General features: G+C 42.5%; 1 protein-coding gene across 1 annotated transcript in view; it reads right to left on the bottom strand.

The window, feature by feature from the left end:
* Nucleotides 1–27,195, bottom strand: part of LOC133461213 (semaphorin-6D-like) — a 236,928-nt gene that overhangs the window by 113,610 nt on the left and 96,123 nt on the right. Inside the window, 1 exon segment of the mRNA XM_061742029.1 lies at nt 12,936–13,045. The gene's annotated coding sequence lies outside the window, so the exon portion shown is untranslated.

Here is a 27,195-nt window from a genome sequence, read left to right as displayed (position 1 = left end):
ACTATTCCTGCCAATAAAATGGTACGTGGGACCAGGACTGTGTCAGAGCTTACAGCTTTCTTGGGTATCAGTGCCTCTTTTTAGTAATTCTGTCAATCATCACAGTTATGTGTGTTTGAGTCATTAGTTGTCCCTTTGAGACAGTTTTGTATTGTTGTATTGTTGCAAAGGTATTATTTTATGAATTTCCTTGAGAACCTAGGGAGGCGTCCAGGAGGCATCAAGCCAGATGTCCAAGCCACCTCAGCTGACTCAATGTGAAGGAGTAGCGGCTCGACTCCGAGCTCCTCCCGGGTGACCGAACTCCTCACCCTATCTCTAAGGGAGCGTCCAGCCACCCTGCGGAGGAAACTCATCTCTAAGGGAGCGTCCAGCCACCCTGCAGAGGAAACTCATCTCTAAGGGAGCGACAGGCACCGGAGACCTTGCGACCACAACTTCGAGCCGCTGCGTCAACAATGGAGGCAGAGAACATGGTCCACTCGGACTCAATGTCCCCCGCCTCCCCCGGGATCTGAGTATTAGACATTTAAGAAAAAGAAATATAGTACAAGACCCCTGAATTTTCATTAATGCCGTCAGTCATCATTCTCTTTAGCCATCAGTAAACAAACAGGTCAAGTTCTATGCCATTTATTGAACAAGACGGCGGCCAAGTTATGGTAAACAATTTCCTTTATATAGTGAATATTTATTTATTGTCTTTTTTTGTCATACAAGAGTCATCTTCACGTTAGAATGACTTTAAAAGACAAATGCTATTTGGACTGTTTATTATTCAATAGCTTTCCACTCGTCTGCCTCAGTTTTAGCATTAGACTGTGTTACCACGCCAAGTGTGACTGGATGCGTCTACGGGGCAGATGCAGCATGTGTGTGTGTTTCTGTCTGTGTGTGTGTTTCTGTCTGTGTGTGTGTGTTTCTGTCTGTGTGAGTGTGCGTGTTCTAGCCTTGAATGAATTCCCCATATGCCAGGTTGAGAAAGTGGGATCAGTTTTCATCCTGACAAGCAATACAACAGCTTTTCCCACCATGCAGTGCTTGTGTGTGTCAACCTGAAGGACACATTCTTAGAAGGAGACTTTACAGTGGATAAGGCGCTTGAGAGGCCACCTATGAGGATAGAGACATTAAGCTGACTGAAGAATAGGCGACGGGAGAAAAATTAAAATGCTCATCTGGTCTTTTTTTTTTCCTCGCTTCGGGCTTCTCATGCTTTTCTTTGAATGTCTATTGTTTTAATGGCTAAATGGTGAATACAAACTTAATCCAAGCTATAATCAATCTGCAGGCCTCAGATTTGGGAGGCATAGCAACATGTATTTAAGCTCTGTGAAATACTGATTTCATGCAGCTTGAAAGTGACTCTACATTTCCCCTGGTTCAGAGCGGCTGAGAAGATGCTCGCCAAACACAAACACTTTCTTTTTTTCCCAAATCTATTTAGTGGCATTTTCTGTTTAAACACGTAAAAATTACATGTTGAATAAGTGTACACAACAGGTCAAAGTTAATTATCCTAAATATGCAACATGAAGAAAGAGTATCACAATGGATTAAGTATTAAAAAAAAAACTAAATTAAAGCTGCAAGCAGCGATGAACGGGCCCTCGCGCGTGCAATTTCACACCAATAAAGGTCAAGGACCCAAAACTAAGTCCGATGACACCACCCACTACTCTATATCAAACCATCAAAAGTTATGGCAGAAAGTAGGAACTATCAAATATGGACCAATCAGATGAAGAGGAGGTGTGCTTTTTAGCGTCTATCGTCGCCACGGTAACTTTTGACTTAGAAAAGTAATGCCCATTGTCGCAGGATGGAGACGCACATTTTGATGTATAACACACCTGGGTGCACGTTACGGTTCGGGCAAAGAAGCGGCTGAAGAAATGGCATAAATTTCGCCAAAATTACACGATTAATTCAAAATGGCCAACTTCCTGTTGGGTTTGGGCCATGGCGCCAAGAGACTTTTCTTTAAGTTGCGACATGATACAGGTGTGTAGCGATTTTCGTGCATGTACGTCAAACCGTATTGTGGGTCTTGAGGCACAAAGTTTTCTAGGGGGCGCTGTTGAGCCGTTAGGCCACGCCCATTAATGGAGACCATTAAATATCACATTTTTCACCAGGCCTGGCTTGGTGCAAAATTTGGTGACTTTTGGGGCACTTTTACTCCTTTCGTAGGAAAAAAAATAAAATAAATACATTTAAAAAAAACGAGGAAAAAATAAAATTCCTACAGATACAATAGGGCCCTCCCACTGTCAGTGCTCGGGCCCTAATTATCCTATGTTAAATGCAGCTTGAGCTGTACCACGGTTGGGTCAGGAAGAATCCCAGTTTGTGATGGTAGTGCGGTTGTCAAAGTAATCAGAAAAGTCATCCAGACCTGGTTAAACTTCTCCCTATTACCTCTCAGAGTAAACGTAATCCCCTCAAATTTAAGATGAAACATAACTTCCCTAATTCATCTGGCATGGGACGCAGGTTTTCAACTCTTCCCGTTAAGTAGTATTAGACATCGGGCCAGTAAAGTTATAAAGGCCACAACATTGTACATTTTTAATCCCTAGTCACAATCTTCGTGTCTTACACCAAATAAAGCTATCAAAGTGTGTATCCACATTTATATTAAAAACATTACTTCCTGAGTCAAATATTGCAGTCCAGAATGTATGAAGGGTGGGACACGTCCAGGACATGTGTATGAAGGTCGCTGGTGGGTGTTTGCACCGGTCACAGGTAGGGCTTCCCAAACTGGGACCATGTTTTGAGTGTGAGAGTTCTGACCGGATTGATTGAACCCCCAGGGTTCAAACAACACATATAATGTAATTATGAATGGCTTTGGCTGTCCAGGACAGCGGCCCTGGCCTAGCAGAGGAGTGTTTGGGACTGAGGATGCAATTAAAGTCTCTTCCAATAATTAAAAAATGAATGTCAACATCCGGTAGAGCTGTAAAAAATGATTGAATGAAATGTTTGTCATCCCAGTGAGGTGCATATATATTTGCTAGAATTATAGGTTTATTTAGGGACTTTGCCAACAACTAAGACATATCTAACTGTCTGCAACAATTTTCCCAGCTTCAAATGGAATATCTTTATGAATAAGTATTGCGGTCCTTCAGGCCTTTAAATTAAATTTCGAGTGAAAAACCTCACCAACCAAGCTTTTTCAAATTCTATTAACATCGGCATTATGGAATTGTGTTTCCTGTGGAAATGCTATACCCACATTAAACTAAGAGAGGGGATCTAATGCTCTGTTCCCATTTACTGGCTTGTATAAGCCCTTTACTTTCCAAGAAATCAGATTTAGCTTTCTATTCCTAACCCCAGTCATTGATGAGCACGGTTGAGCTCTACCTATAACAGTTATAACCGGGACAGGTAAAGCATTTTGTCCAGAAAGAAGTCTACAAAGGTGAGTGTAGCTGGTATTGGTATTTGGAAGGTTCAATGCAAGAGAATATAAAAAAAAAGAAAATGCAACACGAAGAAGATTCACCCCCCACCCCTACAGCACTTACCCAAACTTGCTTTACCCACCAAAATACTACAAGAGCTTTTAAGATGCATTCCACCTAAAACATGCACCTTAGCACTCCTCACCAAACGCCAAAGATAGGAGTGACAACTTACATCAATCATATTAGCATTCAGTGCAACATTTTTCACTAATATAGCAGCCCTCACACTCACACTTAGCCACGCTGTGAGAGACAAATTAATCTTAAACCGCCATGTCCCTTATCACGTGAAAAAGAATGAGTGAAACAGGTGGCGAATACTGAAAGTGGTGGCCTTGGTCATTTATCCAATGCAAAGAAATGAGTGCCCTCAAACAGGTCTATATCCGAGACTCAGTTACAATAATAATGGCAGTCCAACATGGAAAATAAACATAACCACATACCGTGAACTGGATGACAGAGGAAACACCAGCCACGTGGCACACTTAGTCAGTCGGCAGTCCACGTCCAGTCAGAGAAAAACAAGAAACAGCGGATCAGTCATCCAAGGCCGGCACGTGGCTCTCTGTGACACCTGACTGGTCTATCGTCTTCATGATGTTGGCTTTGAAAAAGGCAGACGCATCTAACGGCCATTTAAACTCTTGTTTGGACCCGTTGAGCGTGAACCGGAGGGTTGCAGGATTAACCAGTGAGTATTTCACATCAGCCTCTCAAAGCTGCTTCTTCACCGGGTTGAAAGCGGCTCTCCGTCGCACCAGGTCGAATACCAACATGATCCAATGAGCCTGTGCCCATCACCCCTCGCTTCCTATCTCAGTTATTAATTAGAAGTATCTGATAACCATCTCCGTTGTTCTTGTAGTTTGTTGTGCTGGTCTGTGCCCCTTCCCTTTGTTTCCTCTTCTGTGCATGTTTGCAGGCCAGAGCTTTAGGAGCTGCATGCTGCCCTGCACTCTCGCCCCCTGATCATCCCACTGCTGCTCCCACCGGTCCATATGGATGTCTGGTAGATGCCTGCTGACATCCTGACCTGCAGCCTAACCCTCCCACCACCTCAGTGTCTGCTGTCTACGTCTGCTTATATGGTCGTCCCTGTAGTGCACCAGTTAGCCATTGTGTCTGTCATTTCTCTGGTCTTCATTCTCTCTCTCTGTTCTTTCTTTTCCTGCTCTGCCCAGTCTGGCCTCCGGCAGGAGGTTCCCCTTATGATCCAGGTCCTGGTCCAGGTTTCTTCCCCCATTATGATCCAGGTCCTGGTCCAGGTTTCTTCCCCCGTTATGATCCAGGTCCTGGTCCAGGTTTCTTCCCCCGTTATGATCCAGGTCCTGGTCCAGGTTTCTACCCCCCCTTATGATCCAGGTCCTGGTCCAGGTTTCTTCCCTCCCAAAGGGCAGTTTTTCATTGCTACTTTGGCTTAAGGTTTTTCTGAGTTTTTACCTGCCATTGTTTATGTAATAATTGCTCAGGGGTTTATGTTCTGGGTCTCTGGAAAGCGCCTATGGCCCTTTCGCACTAGTCCGGCCTCAGCTCGGTTCTACCCGCCACGGCCCCGTCTTGCGCTTTTGCACTAAGGGCCGAGACGGGTAGAGCCGCTCCAAGCAGATACTTTTTCTGTAACCATTCTGGCGAGGTTCTATCTGGGCTGAGCCAGGATCTATTTCTGAGGTCACCACCCTCCGCGCCACTGATTGGTCGGGGGGCGGGGCCGTCAGACGTTTGAATCAGGAAGCGAGAGTCAGCGCGAGCGCGACTCGCGGCGATTTTATTATAAAGCGCAAAACGTCTGTTTGGTGATCCAACTCTGAGGTGCAGATGTTCATAAACCTGGGGGCTGAGGAGAGAATTAAAAAGGGATGTAGACGGGCTGTTTTACTCTCAGCCGCTCGCGGCTCCAGCTGATTTCTGATCAGCGCCGACATGAACAAAGTGGTTGCGCAATCGAGTACGTCACAGCAAATTCACCCCAACCCCCCCACTTCTCCCCTGGAGGGGGAAAACAAACGGGGACAAAACGGGTGGAGGCGTGACGAGCCGAGTCGGGCCGAGTAAGGACTAGTGCAAAAGGGCCACTAGAGACACCTTCTGTTGTAATGGACGATATATAAATAAAATGTAATTGAAAAAAAATCTTTAATTAACCTTGTATATGTTCCTATTATTTAAACATATTTGTGCTTTCATCTGTCAAAAATTATATGAAATTGCATACAACTGTCTTTAAATAAGTTTCAGCGATGCAAAACACCGTCTCCAGCTGAGCATCAGAACAAATCCATCCAGAAATGAAAACACAGCTCTTTGAGTGAAACAATTGAGAATGTTAAATATTGGGATATCCATTTCTTATGTTCTGCAATCTGTGCCTGCAGATTGGCAAATTCTGTGCACAGATTTTCTGCCTTTGTTCTGGTAACAAGAAAGTGTGCCAATGTCTTCAGGATTTTAATAAGGAACTGAGTTGTACTTCGTAAAAAGAAAACCAAAACTTTGGTGATTGAAAGGTCAATTTAGAGGCCAAAGATCTTCTGTCCATGTTGAAGTTTGAGCTGACAGCATGTCTAAACCACTCACTCACCTGCTAACTTCATGAGACATTCACATACGCATGCCTTGGTAACCCAGTACACCCCATATACACCAGTTTACCATAACAATATGATCACCAGATTAATAGTGATTGGTTAATTCTTTTGCTCAGGAAAAAGATCAGGGCATGCAAAGGGAACATTGGAGGTGTATGTTGGCTCTGGGGTGAGTGTTGATTGCAGACTGGAATTGCCTCTCACAGATCACATCAGATTGGTCCACTAAAAAGTTGAGTTAAGTGGCACATGTGAAAGTAAATGCCAGTATGCAGATGCTCCAGCAGAACATGGCACTGTAATAAAAATGAGCACTCTTACTTTAGCCATCAGTGGACTAGATGTTACGCTCCATCAGTGTACACTAACAACTGGGCCAGCAAATGCTAGTGCTAAGTTAGCAACCTCTCAAAGAATCTTTGAAGATACTCTGACCGTTACACAGACTGACATACAGACAGAAAAAAGTTCAAACGAATGTGTCAACTGTCAGCTTATAAAGATAAAAACAAAAACACCCCTTCTAAAGAGGAATTGCAATTTCATTGAGTTGTGGTTCTAGGTTCCCAGATTGGGTACGCTGCACATCTCCATCTGTGACTGCTATGAAGTTACATCAATTTAAAACCTTTAACTTGTTTTACCTGAAAAAAACTAAACCCAACAATTATCTCAATGTGACTAACAAGTAAAATCGGATGTCTAGGGTTGCCAAAGCAGATCAAATAAATCATTTAAAACACATTATTCAGCAACAACTTTCCTTATTGATTATTGACTGTATAATGCACCTAAATGGATTGCATCAATATCTCCTCTGGTGGAGGCAGTCAGAAAATTAATGCGGCTCTTATGAAGTCTGAGTAATAAATTACAGGAAATTATGCAGTCTGTGCAGGAAATGTAAGACAAAATGGCAGCACTGGAGATGCATACAGAGGAGAGACACCAGGGATGGGAACTGATAAAATTTTATTGATAACGATGCTAGTCCATTCATCGATCTGACTCTTAATCGATTCTCTTATCAATAGCAGACGAACTTCTAATGTCTAAAACACTGCCAAAAGGTCATTAACATTACACCTCTGTAACTCCCAGCAGTCTCTCCACTTGAACTCTGCAGATACTCAACTGTGAGTCTGTTACTGCACCAGACTATGTAGTAATTAATGTTCTATTGTTGTTTTTTATGTTCATTTTCAGCATCCACCAGCATTGATAAAGGAACCGAGAAGGTTAGAGACGTATGGTCCTGATTCCTCAGGAACTTTCTGACTGGTCTTCAGTTCTCACCCCTCAGAAACACAGAAGTATAGACTTGTTTGGTTATGGGGGAAACATGTAGAGGTTATTGTAATGGACAGGAATTGTTTTAAGGTTTTATGTTGGTTCCATGTACATGTGCTGTACCTTGACCAGTCCCTGTTTAATTTGAATGTTCTCATGCAAAACACAAGGTGATTGACGGATAAACTTCCAAAAACTCACATGAGAAGTGCATTGATCCAACGGAGCCTCTTCATGAGGTTGGAGACCTTCTAGTCTGCTTTTGTGGCAAAATATTGAACAAGTACTTGACTTCTGAAAAGACCTGAGGTCTTACTGCACTGAATACATTGAAACTGTGAATGCTTTTGACACAGTTTTGCTCAATTTTGCTCAGGGCTTCAAGGAACCCCCGGACAAACATTCAGGATATTTTTTTGCATATTTTGCCCTTGTTGTGACATTATAGTGTTCTGGTAAGGGGTGAAACAACAACACAAACACAGGTCCAGCAGCATGCCGAAAAATATCATGATATGATGCATGGCACCACCAAATGAAAGTAGTTACTGAATGTAATGTTATAAAGCGTGGTTTCTGATCTGTAGAACATGGTGGTGTGGCTTCTTTATGACACAAATCTGACCTACCCTTTTCATGTTCACATACATTGAAAATTCAAAGTTTAACATTTAAATTCACCTGGGCATCCTCTCTCCTTTCTCATCCATCCATTATTTCAGTTTATTTTATTTAGAAATTCTTTGAAAAATGTACTTGGGTTTTTTTGAGTTAGCATATTCAATACACATCTCTTTGGGAATTATTCAAGGCTGAAAATAACTGATGTTGAGCTGTGTGTGTGTGTGTGTGTGTGTGTGTGTGTGTGTGTGTGTGTGTGTGTGTGTGTGTGTTAGAAGAAGCTCAATGCCCTTCTGTAAAGATAACCGAGTTAATGGAGGTTAATGAGTAAAGTGAAATCCATGAAATTTGAATGATGGAAACAGTGTCAGCTAGAGGCGCTGTAAGAAAATAAAGTTACAAGAAATAATAACTTTTTATATAAAAATCAAATGACAAAAAACAAAATTGTGACAGTCAATGGTGGTTAATGAGAGCAAGATGATGGAGGGAAAAGACGACACAAATGGAGTGAATGGAAAAAAATTACATTCATTGGGTGTTAGATTTGTAACTAAATTCATGAAAGGGTTTGGAAAAAAGTGTCAAAACCTAAAAAGAGAATAACAAATAAAGAATGAATAGATAACAACTAGAAGACAGCTGGACAAAAGTATTTAGAAAGAGAGGAAACAAAGCAGGAAGGAGAAGTTTAGACAAAAAAGAAACAAAAATGAAGTAAAAAACACAGAAAGAAAGTGAGATAATTATCTTCATTATCATATTCAAATGTATCTATATGAGGGAGGAGACAGGGCGAAGTGTTGTGCTCCCGCATGTGCGCTCAAATCCACGCTGATTGTGATGTTCAAAGAAACCTGCGTGGATTTGGGCGTAGGCTACGCAGTTTTGAACATCTGATTTTTTTTTTGCGTACGTGAAAATTCCACGCACGGATTCACGTTGAAATCCACGCACGTTTGGAACATGAGGCCCCTGGGATGGTTGCTGCTTTTTACTTGTTTTTCTCTCTTTCAGATTCCAAATCTTTGTGTGCCCGTTGTGTGTTTTCTTCTTTCAGATTTGCAGCAGGTGCAGCAGACGTGCTTAAAGACACACTGGTTGTTAACTGTTAACTCTCTAGTATTTTGATGAAAACATGTCACAGACGTTTCATTATGGTCTCAGGAAATTGAGTACGCTTTTGAAACAAAGGGCACAATGCATCTCATTTTAAATTGAAGATTTTAAATCTCCTTTTTCTCCTCATGTGTCTAACTGTCCAACAGAAAAAAATATTTGATTGGACTGACTTGAGTGCTGAATGCATGAAATAAAAACAGCCAAAGTAAGAAACTATCTGTCAAAGGCTAGTTCATGGATACTTTGGTTGGACCACACTGAAGAATTTTCTTATAAAAAGCGTTAAAGGCAGAAGAAATCCTGAGTCAGTCATGGTTAATGCTCTTCTTTAGAGGCCGCACGTGTTCACTGCACTTGAAGAAAAACCATCATCCTATTTTCATGCTGTTGTTACGCAAATGAGCAGATTTAATGTTGCCAGTGGAGTCATTAACACGGTCCCATGTAGTTTAATGGCTAAAGATCCTGCAGCTTTACAAACTAAACGATTCAAAAACTAAAAAAAAAAACAACATTAAATAGGATTCTATATCTTAGAACAGCTTTACAACGAAACATTCATCTTTTTATGGCCTGAAATAGAACCTTTTGCATATTTCAGCATTTTAATCCAAGATGTGTTGGAAATGTTTTGTGCATCTTTTTTAGGAAACTACAGCAGCTGATGAAACCTTGTCTGGAGTTCGTAATTTAAAATTGCATTTCCCGGGGCCTCTGGGAAATGCAGCAAGCTACAGTTTATGGAAAACATAATAATAAATAGCTGAGCCATTTTGCAGAGAAATGTGGTTAAAAAATATGTAATAAAACGTCTACATGCAATAAGAGCGAAGGTTAATAAAAACAAACCACTAACTGAACAGACATCAGCGTTGAGATACGCTGAGCAGATGTTCTGTTCGCAGCCAATTTTCCCTTTTGTTACTGATTATAATGAGTCCATGATTTTCTCATCTGAGAGCGATGCCGTGATGCTTTCACTGCACCTGGGAGTTTTCGGCATTCATCAACGTTGTGGATTCTTTACAACACACAAAGTCACGTAGCCGGCAGCATGCAGGTCCTGCTGGAAAGGTTTCTGCTGATTTCCGATAATCAATCAGAGGGTGAGCGTGCCTGACCACGATGCAAATGCAAGCGAGAGAAATACATACAAACAAAAGTATCATCATCATTTTTTCATCTCTGTTCAAATCAACATTAGAAATCTCATCTCCTCTGCCCAGTGCACGTCCTTTGGAGGAAATTATTTGGAATGTGAATTGAACTGAAACTATACAGGACTGTCTCAGAAAATTAGAATATTGTGATAAAGTTCTTTATTTTCTGTAATGCAATTAAAAAAAAACAAAAATGAAATTTTGCAAGCCTTTTATTATTTTAATATTGCTGATTATGGCTTACAGTTTAAGATTAAGATTCCCAGAATATTCCATTTTTTTGAGATAGGATATTTGAGTTTTCTTAAGCTGTAAGCCATGATCAGTAATATTAAAATAATAAAAGGCTTGCAATATTTCAGTTGATTTGTAATGAATCCAGAATGTATGACATTTTTGCATTACAGAAAATAAAGGACTTTATCACAATATTCTAATTTTCTGAGACAGTCCTGTATCTGGCTGAGAAAGTAGTAGAAAGAGAAGCAGCCTGCAGCCAACAGAGCAGGGCAGAGGTTCATACACAGTGTTTGATGCGACAACTTGCCTTTACCGGCAAAAAACTGTTTTCCCACTTTTGGAGCTGCACACCTCGACCTCATCCTGCGATCCCTGGGTCCAATAAATGACCAAACAAACAAGGATACAGTTGTACTTATCTTTCTGTCATCACAGCATCTGCAGTGCAGGCCAACGCTCATGCCGTCCCCACACACAAAAACATGATTGTGCATCTGTTTGAGAAGCTAAAACTAAAACACTGAACATGGTGTTTCAGGTAAACTCAGAAGGCTGTGAAGCAGGGAAGAAATTCTGATTTGAAGGAGTTGTACTTCTTAATTAAATATGTCTACAGTTGGACAAAATCCTATTAAAAAAAGGAGGAAGATCCTGGTTATTCTTGATATTGCTTGTTCTCATCAATCTCATCTATTATCTGCTAGAGAGGTACGCTTTGAAGAAAGAAGAAGGCTGAAGAAATATGCTTATATTAATCATATAAAACTGAACAATGTGATTTAGTTCAGTGTGAAACCCTCCCAATCAAAAGAGACAAGTCTTTGCTGAACTGAATGCCTCAAATCATGCGATTTCTGAACCTTTGGTCCCGTTTTGGTTTGTATTCCCACCTCTTTTTGGGGCCTTAGGCTCAGTGTTTTAGTTTCCACACCAATCGGATTTTTTTTCCCACATAGATCGAAATGAACTACACGAAGCAGAAAAACAAACTTTTAAAACACGTCAAACAAACAAAAATATATTTTTTTTAATGGACAAAAGTCTATAGATGTGAAAATACCCCAATAAATGTGGACCCTTGTACTGATTCTGAGTTAAAGGGGACCTATTATGAAAAACAGGTTTTTTCTTGTTTTAACATATATAAAGTGCTCTCCCCTCACCCTGCCAGCACAGGGGAGACAAAATACCATGAATTTCTGCAAGCTCTCTGACCCCCGCCGGACAGAGTCCCCCAGTGTCACGTGATTTTTTTTTAGCCGATTAAAATCTGCTCCCGTCGTGACGTCACGACGGGAGCAGATTTCCATAGGTTCAGCCTCCGCTGCTGAAACCACGCCCACAACCAGCTCTCTACGCTGCTGGAGCGGTGCTTCCTTCAGCCAGTCGGACGCGGCGCCGCGGCGCAGCGGATCCGGGTTAAATCATCCAGGTTCCCGGGTGGTTTGGGAGCTGGGTCCTTGGGGGTCTGTCCCAGGTCGGACCAGCTTCACCCTCCGAGATTTTCAGGCAAATCTGTCGGTTTGATCACCGATAACGGGAGATGCGCCGCGGATGCGCCCGGAGCCGATCTGTGCGCCCGCCGTGGGGTTGCGGCGCCCGTCGCGCAGCATCCGCCGGGCAGATCCGGCTGAAATTCCGCCGGTCGGTCCCCGGGAGTCCCTGCTACCAGTCCAGGCCCGTTCCTGCGGTCCCGGCCGGTCGGAACCGGTCAGATTCCCTGGTTAAAGCCGCGGTGATGCGCGCTGCTACAGCAGCGCTGCTCCCGGGCGCCCGGCGTGGCTCCGGGGCTAGCGTTCAGCATCCGCCGGGCAGATCCGGCTTAAATAGTGCATAAATGTTATTTATATACAACTCATATTTTATTTTTTTAACAATAAAGTTTACATTTGTGAAAATTCAGTGTTGTGATAATTTACAGGCTTGGGCTGCTCTGGCGGAGAGAGGTTTATTCTCCTCCCCTGCTACACGTCATTCAGGGAGCCAATCAGCACAGAGCCTCATTATCATACCCCCCCCTTCCCTAAAAATGAGGCGCAGAAAAAGGGGTTAGAAGCGATAAAACTAGTGACAGGGCCCACAGGCTGGATTTATGATTTATGTAGAAAAAACAAGCTTTAGATTGTTTTTAAGACATTCAAGGCCTGTTTAAAATATACATTAAATGCCATAATATGTCACCTTTAAATCTGAAACGTAGCCAACAGGGGACTGTGAGAACTAGTTTACAGTTTAGTTCTGGTTCCACTGGTGCATTTGTGTGTCTAAGTAATCCTGCATTTTCAAAGCAAACTTGAGATACTCAGACTTATGGATTAGGGACATCCACTAGTGTAAACTGAGTCCTAGGTGTTTGCCCGCTGGGAAAAGCTGAGCTTGAATACAGAAACAGAAACAGAAAAACAGCATCAGAAAAGGTTGAAGGTGCTTACGGTCTGAAAATCTGCTGCTTCACGCAGGTGGAGCCCCCTGCTGGCCGGGTGAAGAGGTGGAGCCCCCTGCTGGCCGGGTGAAGAGGTGGGGGTGGACCCCCTCAGACGCCCTGTAATGGAATAAAAAAAAAAGTTTTTAATAAAAAGGGTTTAGATTTTAATTTGCCGACGTGACTGGTCGTGCTCCGTGTTCAAAGAGGGAAGAAAAATGATGTTTAAATTCAAGGAGCAGGTCCCGTAAATGAGCATGGAGTAATTATATTTACACAGATTTGATTATTCATTTGTTCCTGCATAAAGAAAAAGGGGGAAGACGCATCTTTGTTTCCCCTGACAGTCAAAAGTGTCAAGTTCTCTCTGCTTTATTAAGCCATTTGCTCTCCCCTCTTTTTCTTTTCCTCTCCTCTTTTTCGTCTAACTGGCAGGCAAATATTTTAAACTTGTTTTATCCAGGTGGGACTTGTTATTTTGTTCTCCTCACCAGTGAAACTTTAAGGCTGTACTTTTACATGTCACTTCCTCCAACCCTTAACACAATTCTCTTGCGTATAAAGTTCATGTACACATTTTTATTCAAATTGTATTCCAAATGACTACATTTTAGACCCTGACATGAAGGGAGCGTCAGTTTTCATTCTTCTATTTATTTGCCTTACTTGTTTAAAATATAAAAGCATTTTCTGTCCTTTTCTTGGCTTGCCGTCCAAACAAAGGACTTTACAGTCCGAGCCGCATTGACCCCGTCTCTTAGTGTACAGACATCAACGCAGATATCGCTCTTATTTCCTTGGCAGTGCTTCTTTCTATCACACACATACACACAAATACACACCAGTGAATGCACCACTGGAGGCGATGGTTCAGTGTTTTACTCAAGGACTGTCTCAGAAAATAAGTGATAAAGTTCTTTATTTTCTGTAATGCAGTTAAAAAAACTAAAATGTCATACATTCTGGATTCATTACAAATCAACTGAAATATTGCAAGCCTTTTATTATTTTAATATTGCTGATTATGGCTTACAGTTTAAGATTAAGATTCCCAGAATATTCTAATTTTTTGAGATAGGATATTTGAGTTTTCTTAAGCTGTAAACCATGATCAGCAATATTAAAATAATAAAAGGCTTGCAATATTTCAGTTGATTTGTAATGAATCCAGAATGTATGACATTTTTGCATTACAGAAAATAAAAGGACTTTATCACAATATTATAATTTTCTGAGACAGTCCTGTAGATTGTGAGGAGTTAAACCAACAACCTTCAGGTGGGAGACGATCCCTATGTCTGAAACACAACTGGCCCTAAGATGATAAACATCTCACCACAACAATCCCAGAGTTTCCACGAGCAAAATATATTCCCAAAACATGTTTTCAATGTTCCATCTGGTTAAATCAGCAAATTGAGAGTGGAATTAATGGCATTACAGCAGCATGCCACAACAGGGCTGGGAATGGCGAACATGTGGAAGCGCTTACAAAGGCAGCCTTTATCCAGCGCTCAGAGAGATGTTCTGTATGTTCTGGAGATAATTGGATTTTTCACTCGGAGGTTTGGAGATCGGCTCTCCGGAGGTTTCACATCTCGCCTGGTGGCAGATATCCAAATCCTAACAAATCTAATCAGATGAAGTTTGGCTTGAGGCCAAACTCTACAGCACACTTCATTCATTCATTCATTCATTCATTCATTCATTCATTCATGGAGGAGGTGATGGTGGGGGGGCAGGATCCACACACAGAGGTTACAATAACATGCAGGGAGGAGGAGAGAAAACGTTAATGACTGATACATGTCCCTCCTTTACCAGATCATCCGATGGTATCTTATGCTAACGCACAGAGAAGAGAGAGCTCAGAGTTAACGTTTGTGGGCAGCTAATGTGATGTTCTCCACCTCCCTCTCTTCCTGTCATTTCCTCGGTACTCCATAAAGATGAAACCCTCCCCCGACAACAGCCAGCTAGCTTGTTAGAGAGGCAGTAGCAGGTCGTTTAGTGCGAGCTAGCCTTTCCTAACGAGGTAATTGGAGCCATTAGCATGAGCGGTCACCAATTACAGGCGACCTGAGCGAGGAGGTCACGGTGCAGATCACGGTGCAGATCACGGTGCAGATCACGGTGCAGATCACGGGAGACGGGAGGGCGATCAGCAACTCTAGCAGCTACTAGTTTACCGCTGCTCTCACCTTTCACCTGGAGAAACCAGAGTCACTTGTTACCTACAAACTGAGCCAGGTGGAAACTGGTTGCCCTGATGAAGCAGCGGATTTATCTGCTTCAGATACACATGTACAAAATAATGAAAAAAATACAATGAGGTAAACAACTGATTAGATTATTTAAATTTGTTTTGATGCGCACACACACACGTACGTACATCAGATGTCACCCCCCCCCCCAAAAAAAACGGGGTTTTTATGTGTATGTGTGTATATATATATATATATATATATATATATATATATATATATATATATATATTTATATTAATGAGATAAATATATTTATCTATATAATATATTAACAGTGCACATATATATGCCTTAGGTTCTTACCAGCATGGTATTAACCATTATAATATGTGCAGATTGTTTTGATGGAATTCCCATCAAAAGTAGTTTGTGATGGGATATGGTGGAATTGTCTCCATGGAGACTGTGATGACACAGAAAACAACAATGATCATGCAGCAGAACTGTTTCAAATCTGAAAACAGAGAATCCGAGTGGACTCAGAGTTCATTTGTGTAACGGCCTCAAACATTTGTGCCAGTAGATTTGCTGGCCGATGTTCAAAAGTTAACTTTATTAAATCCACCTGCTGTTCCCTCAGCTGGAGAAGAGATGTTTTGTAGCTGATCTAAATAGTTTGTCCTGCCACAAAGAGAGCAGTCTTACTCCAAAATCTCCAAACTGTGTCTGCTCATTCTGTTGAATCAACAAGTCCTGAAACACGGAATTAAAACACTCTGGAAAACGCTGCAGTGTTATTAGATCATGGATCATGGAAGTTCAGAAGGAACAGTTTTATTAACCATAAAATATGTGCAATCACAAAAATAAAATAAATGCATGAGGCTGTTTATCAAGCACCAGCTGTCAGGTCTGTGGAGAAAAGTATCTAAAGAAAAATGAACTTAAAGGATTAAAAATGGAAAAAAGAAAATTTAGAGATTAAATACTGGTAGTTCAACTCCAGGAATCAGGCTCTTTTAAGGTGAACAGAATAGAATCCTATTTATTACCATTTTAAACATCTATATGAGACACTTTCATTTGCTATAAAGGATATTTTTATTTCAGCTCATAAAAGCTTTTTCTCTGGTCGATGCTGATCATTTCAAACGGTCAGTAATCCACCCATCTCAAAATATCCCTCCATTCTGTTTGTATCTTCATAAAAAGACTAAGAAACAAGATGGATTGTAAACTTTACATGGGTTTAAACTTTGGCTTGAAAAGTAAAAGCAAACCCAATCACCCTGTTTTATCTTTTTTCTTTAAAATACATAAATATATGGAATTGCTTCAAACTGCTGATACAGTTTGAAGTGATGTCCTACAGCAAAAGTAGTAGCAGTTTTTATTTATGCTGTATGTCCATTAGCAACAAAAACAGTTATTCAGCACCTTTGTGGTTGATTATTTCCTAATAAGTAGTGGGATCCATTAAGGGCTGTCGTCCTTAAAGCCTCCCATTGGCTGGGCAGCGGTTTCCATGGATACATTAATGATGCTTCTTTTATTTGCCCGCTGAGGTTTGTTTTCATCTTCATTCTTCTGTTTGAGTTTCAGTCAAAGAACATATCAAACCTCTCAACAACACATGTGATCTTTATCATCCAGCTCACACGAGCACAAACGCAAGCAAATGGGCAGAGTTAGATCCTCATCTGTTTGTCCTGCACTAATCCCACATGTGATCTTTCCTGGGACTAATCCTCTGTGACCGTCTGCCTCCCTCGGCCTTTTATGGATTTACTTTCATCACCACACTGACATTTACTTAACTTCTTTATCTATCTTTGTCTTCTTCCCCAGTTTAACCCTTCACCTCCTTTCCTCTCTTTAGTTTAAGAGTGACTTTAATTTTCTACAGCTCTGTCGGCTTCTCCATCTCCTGGTTGTGTTATCTCTGAAAGTCCCAGCATCCTTAAAGCTTCGTCTGCAAGGCCATCACACTGCTGCAGAAACACACGTCCAAGGGTCTTGAATGGTTTCAAGACTGGGACTTGTGGGTCCCATGACGGCTTCTAAAACCTTCAACACACTTTTATGTTCATGCATCATCATTCCTCAAATGTTCACAGAAGAAAACGTTTGGAAAGATGATCTACAGCCGGTGTTGGTGTCGACTACATGCAAATAAAAGCAACAGGCATTTCAAGCAGAAACTTCCTTTTTCCTAAAATTGCAATAATGCAATTTTGACAAGCCATATATTAAATATAATCAACCCACTAAAAGGTCAAAAAATGTATGCAAAAAGAAACTAAAGTATGTATAGATAAAAATTGTTAAAAGAAACTTATTAAAAGGTCTTCTGATAAAGGAAACAGGTGCCATGTATCCACGGTGTTTAAGGTTTGTGTGGACTGGTGTGGACTTTGGGATTTATACAGGACTGTCTCAGAAAATTAGAATATTGTGATAAATCATCTCCCTGGCCCTGCCCCTTCTCAACCTTTTCCCCGACCCTGAACCTAACCTGGGGCTTGCTGATTGGGCCGGAGCTTCGGGAGCTGCATGCTGGCCTGCGGTCCCCACCCCCGGTCATCCCACTGCTGCTTCCACCTGCCTGCGGTCCCCACCTCCGGTCATCCCGTTGCTGCTTTCACCTGCCTGCAGTCCCCACCCCCGGTCATCCCACTGCTGCTTTCACCTGCCTGTGGTCCCCACCCCCCTCTGGTCATCCCGTTGCTGCTTCCACCTGCCTGCTGTGTGCTGCTGATGTCCCGACCCCCCAGTCTGGCCCTCGGCAGGAGGGTCCCCCCTTATGATCCAGGTCCTGGTCCAGGTTTCTACCCCCTTATGATCCAGGTCCTGGTCCAGGTTTCTTCCCTCCTAAACGGGAGTTTTTCTTGCCACTGTTTGGCTTAAGGTTTTTCTCCCTCTATGGGAGTTTTTACCTGCCATTGTTTATGTAATAATTGCTCGAGGGTTTATGTTCTGGGTCTCTGGAAAGCGTCTAGAGCAGGGGTGGTCAAACTTTTTGACTTTTTGACTCACGGGCCACAATGGGTTCTAAGCATTTGGATGGAGTGTTTGGGCTGGATATACTAAAGCATTGCATGTAGTTTGTGCAAACCTTATAGCACAGTAATGACACGCAAATAAATGTACAACCCAATTTATTAACAGATTTGCACTGAGGACTGTCTTTCAAATATGCAAAATAGCCCTTATTAGTTAATACGTTTGTCTCAAGGAATATGTAAGATATGGCGTTTACACACTATTTTGCACAATACTGGAAGGAAGAAAATGTAAATAGATTAAAAGCATACGCACTGTGATTTATCAAACCTGGAGATTACTTCTGTTTTTAATACGTTTCAATCAAAGGTACAAAGTTAAAGAAATCAACATTTCTTAAAAAAGGAATGGAATCACTTTCAACATTCACAACATACTATTACTCAATGAAATACTCAAGCTCAATTGTGTAATTGTGTTAAACCCTGCAAAATCATGGATGGATTATCCTGACTGCGCGCTCTACAACCACGCCACGGATGCCCTCACCTTCACGCACAACAGTACACGTGTCCGTCGCCAAGCACACACACATAGGCTGGAGTAAATATCCTACCTGCAGCAGAAACTAGAAATTGAAATTAAGAGCGATATGCGGCGTGTTAATGAAGCCACCGTACCGCTGCTGTGCGTAAATGCACTTTACTTTTAATTAAAAGACGCACTTTCGAAATTTCCATATGCATTTTTTCATAACAGCAGAAAAACTCACCAATTTCTATGGAAGCGTATTGCTTTCCATCCCTCCATTATCTATACCCGCTTTATCCCTTGCGGGGTCACGGGGGTCTGCTGGAGCCTATCCCAGCGTATTGCTTTCACTTGAGAAAAAAAAACTGCTCTGTTTTTCTGAAATAACGAGTTAATTATCTCAGAATTCCGAAAAAAGTTTTAATGAAACAAAAAATTTTTTTTTTTTTAATTAAAACTTTTCCAGCAACAAAAAATGTCTATTTTCAGATTGGCTGATTGGTGGGTAACTCAGAGCACAGTAGTGTTCCGTGACTCGTTTGTTGGAGTTACTGTGCGCTGTAGTTCATTTCTCAGCATAAGAAAGGCCATGTGTGGCGTGAGAGAGTGTGAACTTGTTGAAATGCGTGAGTCTCACACCAGACAGCCCTGTTATATCAGCCGCCTCTCCGTTTGAACCTTCAGCCCTTTTCTTGGGTTTCCCTTGTCGTTAAGACTGGATGGGTGGAGTCACGTGATTACAGACAAGCTGTACATCGTCTTAAAGGGGAATGACACTAGCCTATCAGCTCACATTCAAAACAGACGTTTATTTACATTTTTCAATCAAAACACTGAATTTACCGACATGGGAAAATTGACGTTAACAGTAAATGTTCGGTTTACCGGCCAGGCCTATAGCAGAACTTTTGCACATTTTTAGCAAAGTAGTTTAGCCAGATGGAAAATCTGGTAAAGTCCCTAATGGAGAAGTTGTGTGAGCTTAATAAGTAAAGTAAACTGTGTGTGTGTTTGAGTTGTTGCACCGTTGGATATTTTTACTCCATCTTTTTGTTTTTTCTTGTTTTGAGTGGTTTCTGAACTTTTGTAGTCATTGATGCATCTTTGTAGTTGTTTAGCTCCATCTACAACACATACACTGACTATGTTTACATGCAGTCAAAATTGGGGTTATTGCTAATATTCCGGTTACTGAAACATTGGGAATATTCCGTTTACATGGTAATTAATCATTCAGGATATCTGGATCAAACCAGCGACGCACGGAGAACATCATGACACAATTCCCGTCATTTCCGCTTCTTCTTCCTGTATCCAAATTCAAAACAAATGCTGCTTCAACTTTTCTCTCACCTTCTTGTAAATCTTCTATCCCGGTACTTTCTACCGTCTACAAATGCAGAAATGTTCATATCCTTCATTACATTTATGAAGTGATTAGTCTCCTCCTGGTCTTGGTTTCTCCGTGTTTATAAGAACTTCCTGGACTCAAAAGACCAGGATTCCTTGTGAACAGAGCATGTGCAGAAAACTAATTCCTGTTCCGTTTGATGGGGATATTCTGTTTGGCGTTTACATGACCCAATATTCAGGTTTTAAAAGGAGTAACCCAGGGCTCATATTGGGGTTTTTAAAAACCGGAATATGAGCAAATTGGGGTTATTCAAAGGGGTTATTGGTGTTTACATGGCTGTGCAAATTCGGTTATTGCCAATATTCGGGTTTTAAAAGGGTTATTGATGCATGGAAACACAGTCACTGTCTGCCGTTTTCTTGGCCAATTCCTATCATCAGTTTTCTCAGAGGTCGGACCTGCTGATTCAGTTCTGAGCCGTTTGTGTTCTACTGAGTTTGTCTTTTATCTATTGGCATGTTCAGCAGGGTGACAGTTATTAATATCATGAAAATCCTGCATTAATCACCTTGTGCCCGTTAACTGAAAACGCCCAGTATTTGATGAAGTTCCGACCTCCCGTCCCCTGCAGCTGATCCTGGGGCCCCGGGCCCCGGGCCCCTGAGCCCCTGGCCCCGGAGCCCGGCTCTAGGATCCTGCTCGCTCTTCCAGCCGTGATTTAAGCAAAGGTCATCATCCCTCTGATATCTGCCCAACACAACCGCCCTAATCGTATTCCACCTCCTGTACCCGGTGTCCATGGCAACGTATAAATGGGAAGTTAATGAGCTGGATCCTCGTTAGGTCATGAATCATTGGATCGTCTCCTTCTCCTCCTTCTCCTCCTCCTCCTTTTTCTCTCACTGCCATCTGTTTGATTTTTCTCATCTTTTCTTTAATAGATGGCTCTCTGAGGTTCTTGTCTTCTAAAGCTGCTTGTGGCCCATTTTAATCTTCCTTCCGTTCGCATCCCCATCAATCGCACTTCTCCAGCTTTAATGGAAAGTCAACCACTTCCTCTATGCTATTCTAATAAACCTTGCACTCATCTTCAACCACCTCTCTTTTCATTCCCCTTACTTTTCAGACTATAAATCAATTTTTTTCCCTTCCCCTCTTCAACTCTTTTGTTTTCATCTTTCTGCAGCAACAGTTGGAGCCCATTTCAGCTTCATTTTAGATTGATTCATTTAATGCTTCAGAGCTTCAGTTAATGAAATAACCGGCCCATAATTGACGGTTTAAAGCTAAAGAACAAGTGTACGATGGAAAAGAATGAACTAAATCCGCTTCCATAATGACAAGGACAAGTGGACCTACGTTTTAAGAAAATTAATCTTGAATTTTCACCAGAAAAAAGTCAAATCAGTTAAAATTGCACTTAATATATGTAAAACTTAATTGGTAAAAGAAGAGAGAAAAGGCTGACATCTTTATTCTATCTCTGTACCGACATCAAAACATGTTCTGTTTATGTTTTTTATCCATAGCTGCATCAAATTCAAGCTTGTTTTAGAGCTCAGCAGGTCTCCCCTCAGGAAAACTAGCATGTTCTGACATAATACATGTCATTCATTAACAAGGAGATTTACTTTGTTAGTATCCAGTCAAGTGGAATGGAAATGTCCTGATTTGTATCCAGACTCCATTCTTTATCCCCTTATCTTTCTTATGTTTCCTTGTGTACTTTCCTCTTATCCCCTCCTTTAATCTCTCAAAATCTTCTTTGTATTCTAATCAACTCATTGATTCAATTGTTTCTTCCAGTTCACTTTGGTTTCTTTCCTCCTGATCAATTCATTTAATCTTCCCTCTTTCTCTCAGTAATTAAAACTCTGAACTCTTCATTTTCTCTCCGTACCTTCATCACCCTGTCTCATCAAGGCCATCTCCTAACGGACAATTTCTAACTCACATCATCAATTTTATTAACAAATACAGTGCAGACTCAGACTGCAGGGGGCCACCTGCCTTCTCCTGGGATCAATAAATCGCTTTATAATCACACTATCATTCTTCACGCATTTTCATGTTTCCATCCTGCCTCTGCATGAGCCCAGTCATCCCCTGGATTCTGAGGTGTCAACATTCTCTAAGCTTCTCAGATTCACAGTAATAACCTCCAGCCACCAGGAACGTCATTGACTCCCAAATGACAGACGTTAGAAAGTTCCTTCGCATCTGGAAATCACAGATCACCTTGAAATAGACAAGTCAACACTAGTTCTTCTCCCTGTACACCAACAGCTGCACCTCCAGTCATCAGTCTGTCCAGCTCCTGAAGTTTGCGGACGACACCACCCTCATTGGACTCATCTCTGGTGGTGATGAGTCCGCCTACAGGTGGGAGGTGGACCAGCTGGTGACCTTAAAACTTAAACTTAAACTTTATTTATTTGTATAGCGCCATATCATACAATATAAAATGCAACACATGGTGCTTTACATGCAGAATAAAATAACAATAAAAAACACAATTTAAAACATTCCATACGACCCCACCCCCCACGCGTACACACACACTCACTCACACTCATATACATGTGCACACACTCACACGCCCACACCCACACACACACACACAATAAGTGGACTGGTGACATGGCTTAGCACTAACGATCCAGGTGAGGAAAACACTACCTATGGGCGGCCGTCCACACTGAGAAGCTCCACCGACCACGACCACCAGAAGCATCGCCACAGAGACCCCCCCAACCCGGACAGACCGGGGCAGACCCCACACAGAAGGTGGAGTCCCACCCCCAGCTACCCAGGCCTGGTGTCTGCAGGTGGACCAGCTGGTGACCTGGTGTCTACAGGTGGACCAGCTGGTGACCTGGTGTCTACAGGTGGACCAGCTGGTGACCTGGTGTCTGCAGGTGGACCAGCTGGTGACCTGGTGTCTACAGGTGGACCAGCTGGTGACCTGGTGTCTGCAGGTGGACCAGCTGGTGACCTGGTGTCTACAGGTGGACCAGCTGGTGACCTGGTGTCTACAGGTGGACCAGCTGGTGACCTGGTGTCTACAGGTGGACCAGCTGGTGACCTGGTGTCTGCAGGTGGACCAGCTGGTGACCTGGTGTCTGCAGGTGGACCAGCTGGTGACCTGGTGTCTGCAGGTGGACCAGCTGGTGACCTGGTGTCTACAGGTGGACCAGCTGGTGACCTGGTGTCTACAGGTGGACCAGCTGGTGACCTGGTGTCTGCAGGTGGACCAGCTGGTGACCTGGTGTCTGCAGGTGGACCAGCTGGTGACCTGGTGTCTACAGGTGGACCAGCTGGTGACCTGGTGTCTGCAGGTGGACCAGCTGGTGACCTGGTGTCTACAGGTGGACCAGCTGGTGACCTGGTGTCTGCAGGTGGACCAGCTGGTGACCTGGTGTCTGCAGGTGGACCAGCTGGTGACCTGGTGTCTGCAGGTGGACCAGCTGGTGACCTGGTGTCTACAGGTGGACCAGCTGGTGACCTGGTGTCTGCAGGTGGACCAGCTGGTGACCTGGTGTCTACAGGTGGACCAGCTGGTGACCTGGTGTCTGCAGGTGGACCAGCTGGTGACCTGGTGTCTGCAGGTGGACCAGCTGGTGACCTGGTGTCTACAGGTGGACCAGCTGGTGACCTGGTGTCTGCAGGTGGACCAGCTGGTGACCTGGTGTCTGCAGGTGGACCAGCTGGTGACCTGGTGTCTACAGGTGGACCAGCTGGTGACCTGGTGTCTGCAGGTGGACCAGCTGGTGACCTGGTGTGGTCAGAACAACCTAGAGCTCAACGCTCTAAAGACAGTGGAGATGATAGTGGACTACAGGAGGAACGCAGCCCCACCTGCCCCCCTCACCCTGTGTGACTCTCCAGCAGACACGGTGGAGTCTTACCGCTTCCTGGGGACCACCATAACCTTCATAACCTTCGTAACCATCATAAACACAATAACCACCATAACCCAGGACCTCAAGTGGGAGCTGGACATCACCTCCCTCACCAAAAACGCACAGCAGAGGATGTACCATATTTTCTGCACTATAAGGCACACATAAAAGCCTTCAATTTTTTCAAAAGCTGACCCTACGACTTATAATCCGGTGCGCCTTATATATGGATCAATATTGAACCTGAAGCCTCCAGGACCTGCAGTCTCCAGGACCTGCAGCCTCCAGGACCTGCAGCCTCCAGGACCTGCAGCCTCCAGGACCTGCAGCCTCCAGGACCTGCAGCCTCCAGGACCTGAAGGTGCAGGAAAGATTGCAGCAGACCCTCCCACCCCGGACACAAACTGTTCCAGACTCTTCTCTCTGGCAGGAGCTGCGCTCCATCAGGACCAAAACCTCACGACGCAAAAACTGTTTTTTCCCCAACTGCAGCTGTCCTCATCAACAAGGCCCCGGTCCCCCCCTGCACCCCCCTGGACCCCCAGTCCCCCCTCTCCCCGTTCCCCCCTGGACCCCCGGACCCCCCTCTCCCCGTTCCCCCCTGGACCCCCGGACCCCCCTCTCCCCCGTCTACCACGGACTGCCCCCCCACCCCACTCTACGTTACATTAACGTAAAGACTCCAATCCTAAGTCACTTTTGCACAGACACTTTAAAAACCTCATGTTGTACATTTTCTCTCTTTTCATTATATATTTGCTCTTGTATTGTATTGCACCAATCACCACAACAAATTCCTTGTGTGTGTTTAACAAACTTGGCAATAAACCTTTTTCTGATTGTGATATATTATGAAAGGCCTGTGTGATCATTAAACCGCCTGTGGACGCTCATCAAGGAAGTTTACCTGCACTAACAAGTGTCAGACTTTCACATGAACTGTGGATGAAAGAGATTCATCATTATTTCACTGGTTGACAGAAAATTCATTTTATTTCCCAAACTGCCAACATTTCTTGCATCATGCTCTTTGCATCTAATATTCTATTTCATATTAGATGAAACAGGACCTGGGATCCCCTGCTGCTAACCCTAGCTATGGACGTGGACAGTAAATAGAGAGCAGTTAGAAGAAGAGAAAGAAGGTTTAGCATCACCTGTTAACTGAAGTAGGATGGTGTTACTTGGAGAATATAAAGCTTCTGAACGATTTAGATCCATGTGAGATCCCACAGACTGATCACTGTTCCCACCCAGGTATTTTCTCATTTTATTTATGGTGTGAGTGCATTTTAAGCCGAGCAGTTTGGGGGTTTTCTGGAGTCACATCTGCAATTTAAAAATGGTTGGGCGTGAGACCTACGCATCGATTAATATTTTGGTTCTTTTAATCCCAATATTGTGAAACAGAAAAGGCTTCAAGTAAATTGAAAAATAAACAAAACTGTAAAATAAAGCCTTGGGTTGTCCACCTGCTGAATACAATGAACCACAGATGGTTTCCTCTTCTGCTTTATTATTTATTTAGGAATGCATTAAGCACTTAAAATCAAGATTGTACTTTGTAACAATAATTCAAGTAATTTTTTGCCAGTCTTCACTCGAGTCATAAATAAATATGTTTATTTTAAAAGTGTATTTGGAGAATTACTTTGAGAGTCGCTGCTAAAATGAAGTGCTGCTTGTCCTTTGTTCTCTGCTAACAGGAGAGTTCAAACAACGGCAAAAATAATATCAGAGAAGAACTAGGGAGAAAAATGGAGGGGAAGGAAAAATAAAATGAGAATTTCTAAGAGTCAGAGGTGAAAGTGGCCACAGAAGAGAAAAGTGGAAAAGTGCAGCAGACTACAATATCATTATTTCTACTGCCACTCCCTCGAGAGGCCTGGAGGTCAAAAGTCACAACTGTGTCAAAAGAAACAAAAAAAACACCCTCAAACGACAAATTACATATATGCCGGCTCTGTGCTGGAGGTGACGGGTTAGAAGTTCAAAAGTACAGCTGATTCCCAACACGGCAGCTTAGCTCTGGTTAAGAACAAGTAGCGGGCAAAGAGGACGAGACCCGGTCAGCCGCCGTCTTCCAACACGGACAGGAATACTACCTAAATATCTGCAGGATGAACGTTCTCCATCTTTATCTAAGAGTAATCAAATGATTAATAAACAATTGAGAGAGATTACCAGATGATCAACACATCTGTTACATGTAGCCAAATACAGGACTGTCTCAGAAAATTAGAATATTGTGATTTTCTGTAACGCAATTAAAAAAACTAAAATGTCATACATTCTGGATTCATTACAAATCACCTGAAATATTACAAGCCTTTTATTATTTTAATATTGCTGATCATGGCTTACAGCTTAAGAAAACTCAAATATCCTATCTAAAAAAATTAGAATATTCTGGGAATCTTAATCTTAAACTGTAAACCATAATCAGCAATATTAAAATAATAAAAGGCTTGCAATATTTCAGTTGATTTGTAATGAATCCAGAATGTATGACATGTTTTTTTTAAATTGCATTACAGAAAATAAAGAACTTTATCACAATATTCTAATTTCCTGAGACAGTCCTGTATGTCAGAGTTTAAAGGGAGGGCAGGAGCTGGGCATTACTAGCTATCTTTAAACATACCCAGAAATTATGTCATAAGTTGAGAAAAATCCTCCACGACATTGATATTAAATTAAGTTATGATAGAGATACAAACCGAAAGCAAACAGAAGCAAAAAGAGATTCGGCTAAATATCTTAATGAATGTCCCGTTGAAATGCAAACAGTCCAGCACATTCAATCCTGGTCGTCTGCAGGCGCTTCATTTACTGAAGCTCAGACCTGGGAGAGGAAGCAGAGGCTGCTGTGGAGCTCAGGGACAATCAAGCCCAATCTGAAGGACTGAGCGCTGGAAATGGACTTGAGCGCTGATGACTTGGACTCATGCATTGAGTCACCCGGACTTACGACTCAGAGAAAAGTCCTAAGATGTTCACCTTATTTTAGTTCATTCAATTGAAACGTCAATAGTGACTACGTTTACATGCAGTCAAAATTGGGGTTATTGCTAATGTTCCGGTTACTGAAACATTGGGAATATTCCGTTTACATGGTAATTAATCATTCAGGATATCTGGATCAAACCAGCGACGCACGGAGAACGTCATGACACAATTCCCGTCATTTCCTCTTCTTCTTCCTGTATCCAAATTCAAAACAAATGCTGCTTCGCGCAACTTTTCTCTCTCCTTCTTGTAAATCTTCTATCC

Source organism: Cololabis saira, chromosome 15 (genome assembly GCF_033807715.1).
Source record: "Cololabis saira isolate AMF1-May2022 chromosome 15, fColSai1.1, whole genome shotgun sequence".
Classification (NCBI taxonomy): domain Eukaryota; kingdom Metazoa; phylum Chordata; class Actinopteri; order Beloniformes; family Belonidae; genus Cololabis; species Cololabis saira.
Note: the sequence above shows the minus strand (reverse complement) of the source record. Positions and strands in the feature narration are given on the sequence as shown.